Here is a 12,816-nt window from a genome sequence, read left to right as displayed (position 1 = left end):
TCTAAAAATTGACTATCTCTTTGATTTTTCTTTTTGATTAAAATAATAAATTTTTGCGGATACATTCGTTTCATATTGCGTGTAGGTATGAGGGCAATATAATATTAATGTATGTGTGACATAAGGCGCGTGAACGCCAAATCGGTTTTGGGAGCCTTAATGAAAGAATTTAATTGGCGCTAATTGAGATTTCATTCTCGTAGTGGGAACCGGAGGTGGCCAGTGAAGCCTTTTTAAAGCGCCAGGGAATCACATTTTTTGCGAATCACATTTTTTGCGAATCACATTTATTACGAATCACAATTTTTACAAATCACGAATTTTTACGAAAACTACGAATTTCTACGAATTCGGTATCAAATTTTACAAATGCAACAATTCTTTTTGCAACTTCAACATCAAAATTGTTACGAGTATCAACCATTTTTATAAAATCAACACCGTTTTTGTACAAAGTCCATATTATTTCTACATATTCGACGTCATTTTATACAAACTCAGCGTCATTGCCTACAAATCCGATACAATTCGATCTCCGATCTATCAAAACCCTACAACATTTTCATCAAGCAAAAATCGTAATTGCATCTCATCACGATTTTGGTATTACCATTTCATCACCAATAAATCCTTTTACTTGCGTCTCGGAAAGCTGCATCCAATTGGATTTGTTTATTCACCTAGCCATTTACCCTAACGTTGGAGCGACCTACCTCATTATAGCATTCATCAAAAAAGTTCACCATAATGTAATTTGTACAAAAGCTTTTTATGGTAGATAGAAAATTAACAAACAAGTAAGGGTAGTCTTAAAATTGCTTTTTTCGTATCCCAAATTGTAAAATGTTTTAAAATTCGAAAATCACATGTATGTGCATTGACATATATCCGAGTCACTTATTCGTTTTAGTCTTAAACGTAATGTTCAGAGTAGATCGAAAATTCTTTAAAATTGTAAGGTGTCTATCAGTCACAAGATATACCAAAACGATTTAGACTGTTTTTTTTTCTTACCTTTTTTTTTTGCAGAGGGTATGAACCCTGCACCAATATGCCCCCCAATCCCCACATAAAAGAGCTCTTTTAGGCAGGCATTAGGGTGTGGTTAAAACTACTTTTTTTGCATAACTCCAGTTGAGTAGATAAGAGTTTGGTGATTTTGGCGACGGAAAGACCCAGGTACATGGTCCCAAAATAATATTTGTCATAGATGTTTTTTTTTATTTTTTATACGGAATTTATGTACACATTTTTGATTTTTTTTGGTTTATTATATTTTCTTTATACGTTAGAAATACTGTTTTAATACGTTTATTTTTTACTTTTATATGTCTGTGTAAAGATATACATTTTTTTTTGCGAGGAAAGAAACCATATGCGTTAAACTCAAATTTACATATATGTATATATAAATTAAGTTGTTTGAAGAAAAAAAATTATTGAATATAAGCGAAGCTTGATTTTTTTTGTATAAGATTTATTTCATTCGTGTATAGATTTTAAGATTATGTTCATTAAAATGCGTCATTGAAGTGGAAAGAGAAGTAGTATGGCTTGCTAATTTCTTTTGGGGCGGGATGTAAGGATGGAATGATAAGGAGGTAAGTAGGAGTATGGAGCATGGCATTAGGGTGACCGCAGAGTGGGTTGCATGATGCGAGCGGTCCAAGGTTGGGTGGGATTCCTGTGATGCGGTGGGTAAGTGAATCCGAAGAGGTGAACGAAAGTAAGTAAATATATGTGTGCGTCCGGTTCCAAGATGGCGGGTTGAGAACCACGGCCTGCCAAACGTACTGAGCTAGCTAGGGCCACCATCTGGAACCAAAGCAACGTGTACGTGACATATATTTATAAATGGCGCCCAATCTAAAAACACATGAAGGGATCGCTATATTTCTTATAGCACCCGAGAAATAATTTTTTTTATAAGTCAACAGAGCGCAGGAAAAGAAGCTTGAATTGGCGCCCTCGCAAGAAATTAAATATCCTTCTGTAACATCTAGTAGAAATACAAAGATATAATTGTCTTTTTTTTACTCAACTGATCTTGCACTTACAAATGTATTCAAGCTTTCAAAAAAAAAAAAAAAAAAAAAAAAAAAACGTTCATTTGAAAAAAAGATATGGTGTAAGCGGGTATCTAAGCTAGTTAGGTGACTTGCTTGTCTATGTGTTACAAAGTTTAATTGCACCAGTAGTTAGGAGCAAGCCCACCATATCTGATACAATAACCAAAGGGTGGCATGGACACAAAACATGAGGGTGAACCATTAGCATCGACATTTTACGACACAAAATTTTATTTTAGATTTCTTTTTCCTTTCAGTTTGTTTTTATAGAGAGTTTTAGTTTCAGAAATATGGCTACAAATGTGGAAGCCAAAACAGATTTTTGAGTTTTGTTGTTCCATAAGTAGTAGATTTTGTGACCACAACTACATCGCGAATGGTAGGTGTTGTGAAGCATAAAATAATTTTCTTTTTGAATTGTTTCGTTTATTTAGCTTATCAGTGAGGATTCACATACCAACCCACACAGGAACGAACAACTATGCTCCAGAACCCTAAGCCTCCTCAAGTAGTCAGGCCATCCGAACACCCGCCAACTCATAATAGTCTAACTTATTTAATTTTTTTTATACATTTTTTATGTTGGAGAGCTTTTTATCTTAAATTTGGTATTGTTTTTTTTGGAGGCAGTCTTTACAAAGATTTGATTTTTTTTGGTGTATTGTTGTTGCATAGGGGTTTAACCTACAGAGATACGATATTCATATCTCTTCATCAATACACATATTTTTTATCTATATAGATATATCTTTTTTATTACATGTTAGATTCAGTACCTATAGGATTGAACATATACATGTACAGACATCCTATTTTATAGTTCCTTTTTACATATAAATACTTTTTCTTAATGACACATGTTTTATTTTTTTTTTTAATACATGTTCAATTTTTTTTATATTACACGGTTTGCTAACTTTAACGTCCATATACTATCCTTAGTTCGTATATTTTTCCTTTATTTTTGATTACATCAAGAATTTTTGTTTACCTTAGTACCGATATAAAGGGATTTTTTTTACGAGCGGCGCTGATACAGTGGTGTGTGCTAGCCGAGATAAAATTTTTATAGGATCTAATATACATACATACATACGCAGCCATTTCGACTTATATACATGGTTTTTAAATTGGTTCATTACCAAAAAATTTTTGTTTGTTTAATACGTGATATATATAAGTTCGCATAGGGTTTAACCCGCATATACATATAGCTTATATTGATTTAAATTTTCTTTTATATAAATTTTCTTTTCATCTTTTTAAAGCGCTAGTACGTGAAGGCGTGTCTCTAGACATTTAAGGCTCATAGGAGTTAGCATACATTCTGTGTTCCCATATTATAGTTTTCCCTTTTAGGGTTACATAAAGAGTTCATATATATACATATATACATTTACAGTGTGTCTTTTTTGGTGCCTCGTTACATAAAGTTTTTTTTTGTCCTAAAAAATTGTTTTTTTTTTGCATTACTCGTATGAGTCACTCTCCACCAGCCCATAATACACGAGCAAGAACAAAGACAGCCAACATGCCAGCAGAAGACGCAAATAAGCAAATGAATGAGGGTGATCCCGCATTCATCGATCTTTCAGATAGGTTCGTAGGTACGAAAAACAAAGGGGATGAAAATGTAGGCGGTAGTGGGCAAGGCGCACCACAAGGTGGTGTGCAAGCATTAACAACTAGCACGGGGACAATGCCCAAACAATATGGTCAAGCCCAAGTTACCCAATCGGTACTCATCCGGCCACCGTCGTTACCCTTTCCGCGCCCCCTCCGGTTCTCAATTTCGCGACTAATGTTACGGCCAGTAGGCCTATAACACCAAACATACGTGAGGAAGTGACGCCCATAATAAAAAGTATGATGGCGGAAACTCAACAAGCCCTTTTAAGTGAAATGCGCGCAGGCATGCAGGCGATGTTTGAAACCGTACGCAGTTCCAGTGTCGAAGTGGGAGCTGGCCGTCAGACAAATAGGCCACGAATACAGTATAAAAAAAGGAGGCATAACATTAGCAGCGAGTCAGCAGAGTCGAGGCGTTCGATACCTGAAAACGAAAGAGTTAATGAAAACGTCAACAACAATCTTAATGCACATAATAATATTCCTGGTAGGTCGGCGGTAGGCCCGTTACCGGCGTTCAATAATCAAGCGAATCAGCGTCCAATCCTAGGCCCTGCAGCACCAGGCCATCGTTCTTCCTCACAAAGATTACTACCTGAGCCTCAATACAGAGCTGGTACCTACCGAACTGAAATGAATATAGAAAAGTGGGGGATCAGTTATCAGGGTCACCGCGATTCCATGACCATAGAGAACTTTTTATTCAGGGTGGAGTATTTGAAAGAGCAGTACGGGTGTTCGTGGACTGAGATCATTAGAGACTTTCATCGGCTGCTGAGTGGAGAGGCGCGCGAATGGTACTGGTTGTACATCCGAACAAATCGCAACCTAGACTGGCCAAGTTTACAATTCGCGTTACAACGGCAGTTCGGATCTCAGCTAACGGACTTCGATCTAATGAGAGAGATCACTGAACGCAAACAAAACCCGGAGAGACGATTGATGACTTTTTTCACGCTGTCGGCATACTGCGTTCGCGTCTAAGGAACCCCATACCCGAATACGAAATGGTTCGGCTCGTCAAAGGGAACTTGCGGGAATCGTTGGCCAAATTAGTATACCCCATTGCAGTCTACTCTATAGAGCAACTCCGTATGGAGTGTAAGGAAATCGAAAGGTGTTTTCCTCGTAGGGATCGAGTTCCTCAAGGTGGATTCGTGCCTCGTTCATACCAAGTGAACGAAATAGTTGATACGTCGCCGGAAGAGCAGGAGTCCCCCGGAGATGAGGGTCAAGTCTCCGTGGAGGAGCTCCGTTATCAGCGCGTTACCAAACACCCGTCATCTCGTGACCAAGCAAGTCGTAAAAACCTGGTGTGTTGGAATTGCGGTGCCGAAGGACATGCATTCACCGACTGCATGTCGCTTCAGAGGCGTATATTTTGCTTTAAGTGTGGGAAGGCGGACGTCATCACGCCGAAGTGTCCAATATGTAACCTATCGGGAAACGCGAAACGGAACGCGATGACAGCGGGGGTATCGCGCTCCACACAATTCCCGCTAGAGTAGACGCGTCGACTAACACAGTAGATGAAGACCTCGTGAGAGGGGGCGATCAGCAGATATCACGGATAAAACCAAAACTAACAAATTATACTATTAATAACAAAACAAATAACCCGGCTAGACTGTCCCTTGAAGAACGTATGAGGAGGTACGAAGAAGCCCGCGAAAGAATCTTTGCAGACGGCGTGTTACTAGGTCGTCGCAGGGTGTCACGCAAGATACGGAAGGCAAGGGATCGATTTCGAAAACGGAAGATGCTACGTCGAGCAGTTGTTGCCACGGTTAAAAGGGCAGACCGAGATGACCCACGGGTGTACGCGGACATCGAAATAAACGGTGTCCAAAAACGAGGGCTACTGGACACAGGTGCATCTGTTAGTCTATTAGGTAGAGGATGCCGTGAGTTAGTCGAGGAGTTAGGGGTACCTATCGAACGTTTCATTTCGAAGGTTACAACTGCAGGTGGTGGCGCACATACAGTATTAGGAAAGATGACTATACCTGTCAAATACAAAGATTTTGAGAATAAAATAACGTTTTACTTATGTCCATAGCTTGAGCAAAACATTTATCTCGGGATAGATTTCTGGCGCGTTTTCCAATTGGCCCCGAATGTCATAGATGTAAATGAAATCGATTTGTCCAAGTTAGAGCAGCAGATGGTGACGGCGGAAGACAGGAATGAACGGCGTGTGCTTCATGACCTCACGGCTGAACAACAACAGCGCTTAAATCAGGTCGTCGAAAGTTTCAAAACGTTTGAAAAGGATGGTTTAGGTCGTACACCGCTGGAAAAACATTCCATTAAACTCGTGGAAGATGCAGTCCCTGTGAAAGATCGCCATTACCCACTATCACCTGCCATGCAATGTATAGTTTACACAGAAATAGACAAAATGTTAGAATTGGGGGTAATTGAAGAAAGTGAGAGCCCGTGGAGCAATCGGACCACTATAGTACGTAAACCCGGTAAAAATAGATTTTTAGATGCCCGAAAATTAAATGATTTGACCATTAAAGACGCTTATCCGCTGCAGAATATAGAAGGCATAATTAGCCGCATAGATGATACCCATTTTATTAGTAGCGTGGATCTTAAGTTCGCTTTTTGGCAGATAGAACTGGAAGACAAGTGTAAACCATACACCGCTTTCACAGTCCCGGGGCGTCCCTTATATCAGTTCGTGGTCATGCCTTTCGGACTATGCAATGCGGCGCAACGATTATGCCGATTGATGGATCGAGTCATACCACAGAGATTGAAGGCAAATGTCTTTATATACTTGGACGATTTACTTATAATCGCTCCCGATTTCGACTCGCATTTGCATACGTTGCAAGAAGTTGCCATGTGTCTTAGAGAAGCAGGATTAACAATAGGATTAAAAAAGTCAAAGTTTTGTTTCAAGGAGTTGCCGTATCTAGGATATATTGTGGGCGGGGGCATGTTAAAGATCGATCCCGAAAAGGTAAAAGCGATCGCGAACATCCCGGTACCGAAAACCATGAAGCAAGTTCGGAGCTTCCTAGGAACAGCCGGTTGGTACAGACGGTTCATTAAGGATTTTGCTGCGATAGCGGCCCCGTTGACCGATACCCTTAAGAAGACGAACAAATTCGAGATGACACCTCAAGCAGTCGAGGCGTTCAATAAATTGAAAAGAGCGCTTACCTGTGCGCCTGTCCTAAGACACCCGGATTTTACTAAACGTTTTTGGGTTCAATGTGATGCCTCGGATTATGGCATAGGAGCGGTGTTATTTCAAAAAAATCACGATGATTCCGAAAACCCTATCGCTTATTTCTCTCAGAAGCTACACGATTGCCAACGCAAATATAGCACTACCGAGAAGGAATGCCTCGCGGCTGTGATGGCGGTGCAAAAGTTTCGCCCATATATTGATCTGATGCCATTCACAGTGGTGACAGATCACGCCAGTCTTAAGTGGCTCATGGGGCTAAAAGATCTGAGTGGTAGGTTAGCGAGATGGTCTTTGCACCTTCAAGCATTTAATTTTGAAATAGAGCACCGGAAGGGCTCCGAAAATGTGGTTGCAGATACACTGTCACGGTGCATCGAGGAGCTAGCTCAAGCACCGATAGCGGGGATGGATACGGTAGAGTTTGAGTCGGAGGAATATTTAGATTTGATAGGCACGATAGAAAAAAATGCTGAGCGGCTGCCGGACCTGAAAGTCGAAGACGGGTTTGTTTTCAAAAAAATGATTGCGAAAGATGTAGAATTGGAGGAAAATGAATGGAAGTTGTGGGTGCCGGCAGCATTGACATCGACCTTAATAGAGAATGCGCACTGTTGCGAAACTGCTGCGCACGGCGGTATGGCGAAAACTTTGCATCGCTTGCGACGCTTATACTATTGGCCAAACATGGTAGTACAAGTCCGAAACTACGTCCGCGACTGTCAGGTTTGTAAGGAAAGCAAGCCCAGTAACGCTATTTTGAAACCTGGTATAGGATCGGAGGTAGTTACCGAACGACCTTTCAGAAAATTTATATAGACGTTTTAGGCAAATACCCTAGGTCCAAACGAGGCAACGCCTATATCTTGGTAGTTGTGGATCATTTCTCCAAGTTCACATTTTTAAAGTCAATGCGCGAGGCTACGGCCACCAATGTTGTGAAGTTCCTCACCGAGGAAATCTTTCATAAGTTTGGTGTGCCGGAAATAATACACTCAGATAATGGGCAACAGTTTACCTCTAAACACTTTGCCAAAATGATAGAAACGTACTGCGTTAAACACTTGAAAACCGCGTTTTACTCGCCACAATCAAATGCCGCTGAGCGGGTCAACCAATCGGTCTTGGCTGCTATCCGTTCATATTTAAAAACAGACCAGAGGGATTGGGACCTATATCTGCCAGAGATTGAGTGCGCGTTGCGCAGTGCCGTACACTCTGCAACGGGTGTGTCGCCATATTTCGCCTTATTCGGCGTGAACATGTTCACCAGCGGCGTTGACTATAAGCTGGCTCGGAAACTAAGTTCCCTTAACGACAGCGAATTACTGTTGCTGAACGACAGCGACAGAATAAGATGAGAGAAAATTAAAGAAAACTTACACGCAACCTATGAAACAAACGCGGCGCGGTACAACAAAAGAATCCGTGAAGTGCGCTTTGTACCCGGACAAGAAATATATAAGCGCAACTTCGTATTAAGCGACTTTAATAAAAATATAAACGCAAAGTTTTGCAAAAAGTTTGTTAAATGCAGAGTAACGCGAGCGTTAGGTAAAAACATGTACCTGTTGGAAACGTTGTCGGGAAAAAGCTTAGGTGCGTGGCATACCAAGGACCTCAAACAATAGTCCTCCTTCATTCACTCACTATCTCTCCGGCGACGAGGGTCAAGTCGTCCGGAGAGCACAACCGATCCATTATGTCAGCCAACCTGAAAGAAAGATAAACAAAGTATCCATAAAGTAACGTGCTTATATGGGAGTTTTGTATATTATAATACTTCCCGTAAATCTCTCTCCGGCGATGGGGGTCAAGTCGTCCGGGGAGGTCCAATATGCAGTACATACACAAATGCCCGGCATAGCTCGCGAAGCAGGAGACAGTGTCAGGTCGTGGGTCGTCCCCGCGTTGGGCTTCATTCAGACCTTGGCCCGCTTTAATGTAGAGAGCCTCACATGTTGAGGTGGAGTACGCTGTTAAAACAGCAATATTAAATGTTTGGATCGTTCAAAATATATGAACAAAAAAAAAGTTACCAGCGGGTCCCTCCTAAACCAGGGGTGGTATCCACAGTATGTTTGCGCGGAACACTTTTCTACGTTAGCAGCCTTCGGCCGCGCTTATAAAACAGCACCCTGGGTAGGTCCAACACCGGTTTGGAGACCAAAACTATATCCACGCAAAGCACTTATGTTCACAGTTTTTTTTTGTTGGGTATTGCACAACAGAACAACAATCACCTGAAAATCACCAACTTCCACTGCAAGTATCTCCGGACAGAGATACAATTTTTATTTTCCGCCTTCGGAGCTTTGTTCTCGAGATTAATACGCGTCGGGGGAAACATCTCTAGATATTTTTTTTGTGGTAACACATCAGTATTTTAATATAATAAAATTTATAAAATTGTGTTTACCAAAAAGGTAAACACGAGAAACGTCAAATGAAAATGTCCCAAAAAAACACCATGGTGAACTCACGTAAGTTCACAATGATGAAAAAAGCTTTAGGTTGAAGATTGCCAGATGGACGTGCATGATATGGTGAGAATAAGGACAGGGATAGATAGAGAGTGGTTATGATTGCAATAGACAAAAGAAAGACCGTGGGAAACGGCATAAGGAAACGGTTCTTTTCAGCGGTTCGGATAGTATAAAAGAGGGTAACTGAAGGAGAACAAATGTAAAGTAAAATATAGCGGCCTATCGAGCTAAAGTGCGCGCGCCGCTTTTCTGATAAAGGAAGATATCCTTGAAATTTTGTGTGCGTTTAAGGTTTTTTAAATTCCCTGTGCGCGGAGACCCAGAAAGGGTCAGTGTAGTGCCGAAAATAATAATTCTAGAGTTTTTTTATATAAGGCAAATTGCCTTCAATTCAAAGCGCGGTTTCGGTCAATAATCGGTAAGGAGAAGGGCGACACAAAACCCAACCACCAGGACAGCATTCCTCGCGGCATAGAGATGTGGAATATTTAATAATCAGGTGAGTCCGTAAATGTTAAAGGATTTTTTTTTATTATCATCTAGACTTTCGCGCCGTTTGGGGTTCACGCGACCTCGATTTTGACTTCGGTCACCAGCCTCTTCAATAAATCCGCAGGCACGGATTTTCCTGGGTGAAGATTTCCACTCAAGCAGTGTTTTTTTGCGTAATCCCAAATTCTAAAAATTGACTATCTCTTTGATTTTTCTTTTTGATTAAAATAATAAATTTTTGCGGATACATTCGTTTCATATTGCGTGTAGGTATGAGGGCAATATAATATTAATGTATGTGTGACATAAGGCGCGTGAACGCCAAATCGGTTTTGGGAGCCTTAATGAAAGAATTTAATTGGCGCTAATTGAGATTTCATTCTCGTAGTGGGAACCGGAGGTGGCCAGTGAAGCCTTTTTAAAGCGCCAGGGAATCACATTTTTTGCGAATCACATTTATTACGAATCACAATTTTTACAAATCACGAATTTTTACGAAAACTACGAATTTCTACGAATTCGGTATCAAATTTTACAAATGCAACAATTCTTTTTGCAACTTCAACATCAAAATTGTTACGAGTATCAACCATTTTTATAAAATCAACACCGTTTTTGTACAAAGTCCATATTATTTCTACATATTCGACGTCATTTTATACAAACTCAGCGTCATTGCCTACAAATCCGATACAATTCGATCTCCGATCTATCAAAACCCTACAACATTTTCATCAAGCAAAAATCGTAATTGCATCTCATCACGATTTTGGTATTACCATTTCATCACCAATAAATCCTTTTACTTGCGTCTCGGAAAGCTGCGTCCAATTGGATTTGTTTATTCACCTAGCCATTTACCCTAACGTTGGAGCGACCTACCTCATTATAGCATTCATCAAAAAAGTTCACCATAATGTAATTTGTACAAAAGCTTTTTATGGTAGATAGAAAATTAACAAACAAGTAAGGGTAGTCTTAAAATTGCTTTTTTCGTATCCCAAATTGTAAAATGTTTTAAAATTCGAAAATCACATGTATGTGCATTGACATATATCCGAGTCACTTATTCGTTTTAGTCTTAAACGTAATGTTCAGAGTAGATCGAAAATTCTTTAAAATTGTAAGGTGTCTATCAGTCACAAGATATACCAAAACGATTTAGACTGTTTTTTTTCTTACCTTTTTTTTTTTGCAGAGGGTATGAACCCTGCACCAATATGCCCCCCAATCCCCACATAAAAGAGCTCTTTTAGGCAGGCATTAGGGTGTGGTTAAAACTACTTTTTTTGCATAACTCCAGTTGAGTAGATAAGAGTTTGGTGATTTTGGCGACGGAAAGGCCCAGGTACATGGTCCCAAAATAATATTAGTCATAGATGTTTTTTTTTTATTTTTTTATACGGAATTTATGTACACATTTTTGATTTTTTTTGGTTTATTATATTTTCTTTATATGTTCAGAAATACTGTTTTAATACGTTTATTATTTACTTTTATATGTCTGTGTAAAGATATACATTTTTTTTTGCGAGGAAAGAAACCATATGCGTTAAACTCAAATTTACATATATGTATATATAAATTAAGTTGTTTGAAGAAAAAAAATTATTGAATATAAGCGAAGCTTGATTTTTTTTGTATAAGATTTATTTCATTCGTGTATAGATTTTAAGATTATGTTCATTAAAATGCGTCATTGAAGTGGAAAGAGAAGTAGTATGGCTTGCTAATTTCTTTTGGGGCGGGATGTAAGGATGGAATGATAAGGAGGTAAGTAGGAGTATGGAGCATGGCATTAGGGTGACCGCAGAGTGGGTTGCATGATGCGAGCGGTCCAAGGTTGGGTGGGATTCCTGTGATGCGGTGGGTAAGTGAATCCGAAGAGGTGAACGGAAGTAAGTAAATATATGTGTGCGTCCGGTTCCAAGATGGCGGGTTGAGAACCACGGCCTGCCAAACGTACTGAGCTAGCTAGGGCCACCATCTGGAACCAAAGCAACGTGTACGTGACACGTTTCGGGTTTTGATTTCTTTCCAGTCAGCATTTTTAAGAAAATGTGTAGTTTAGAAAAGAAATGGAACACGTATAAAGGTAAGGGCCTAGACTACACCACCTCTACTTGCTAAAGTTTTTGGTTTTTTGAAAAACAGAATCACTCACCTGGTTAGGTTTCAAGGAAAAAGACAAACGCCCTGATGGGACTCCGTTTAATTATTTTTTATATTGGCACCTAAGGAAGAGGAGTCACTTGCGCGCAGACACGTCCACGTACTTTGTTTGCTAAGTTGGGAAAGGACTCTATTTGTATTATGTGTATTATTTAATTTATTGCACTTTTTAAAGTTGTTTTACGCCATTCAATCAACTTTTTGTCAAGATTTTAAAAATTTACCCACGTGCGTGGGTTTAGCGACTCCTTGCAGCGGCAGTTTTGAGCTGGTTTTTTGTATTTGCAGACGCTTTGATTCACTTGTTTGCTTCGTTTTTATTGTGATTTCAATATATTAAAAGCAATTGCAATTACAATTGTAAAGTCCGATTATAAAATTTTTTAGTGTGCTTTATGACTTTTTCTTTCGTTGCGGATTTGATTTAGCGTACTTGAAAATTGAGCGTTTTTCTTTATAGAAATTTTTTTTACGGCTGTTCTTTTTTCTAGCAATTCAGCTTGGTCAATTAATTTTGTTAAAATTTTTTAAAAATAAACGTGGAAATAGCTGTCAACACGTACTACCGCCGTATGCCGAGAGCGTTTTTCTTTATAGAAAATTTTGTATGGCTGTTATGCCCTCTTCTCCAAATTTTGTTGTGAAACACGTGCAGAAATGCACATTTTCATTATTTTAAAATATTTTTACCAATAATTTTCATGAAAGATTTCGGAAATTATAATTTTTCTCGATTCACCTCACTGCACAAACACGTGGTTCG

The sequence above is a fragment of the Eurosta solidaginis genome, chromosome 1 (assembly GCF_040869045.1).
Source record: "Eurosta solidaginis isolate ZX-2024a chromosome 1, ASM4086904v1, whole genome shotgun sequence".
NCBI lineage: Eukaryota > Metazoa > Arthropoda > Insecta > Diptera > Tephritidae > Eurosta > Eurosta solidaginis.
This window is presented reverse-complemented; position numbering follows the sequence as displayed.